Here is a 538-nt window from a genome sequence, read left to right on the forward strand (position 1 = left end):
TTTCCTGATGGCCAATAAAAGAAAAAAAAAAAGTACCAGAAGGAGAAAATTAATCCAATCTGTAAATTCTACATAAATTTTATGTTCAAACATCCATATTACGATGTAAGGGTGTACGTCAGACACACGTTCACCAATAAATCAGGGAAACTATTAGGAGGAATTCCCCTGCCCCCATCAAATTTCTTCAGTTTACTAACATTATTAGCAATTTACTATTTGGCACTTGGGCAGTAAGCACACCACTTCTTGAAAGTTTAAAAACTCTTACTTAACTTTCTCCAATCAATGCTACCCCTATAGGTAAACCAATTTTTAATCCCCCTTTTATCTTAGGAAAGTTGAGTCCTTTAACAAAGATATCAAGATACATCCAGGAAGAATCAAAATAACCTTCCTCGCCCACACTGAGAATCTATAACCATGCTCCCATCTTTTTCTTCTGCCAGTGTCTCTGTGTATTTATGTTTGTCCTGATAGTATATAAATCTTATACTTGGGGTTCTTCTTGACGAGGCTTCTCCTTTTTTTGCTTATA

The sequence above is a fragment of the Martes martes genome (genome assembly GCF_963455335.1).
Source record: "Martes martes genome assembly, chromosome: Y".
Classification (NCBI taxonomy): domain Eukaryota; kingdom Metazoa; phylum Chordata; class Mammalia; order Carnivora; family Mustelidae; genus Martes; species Martes martes.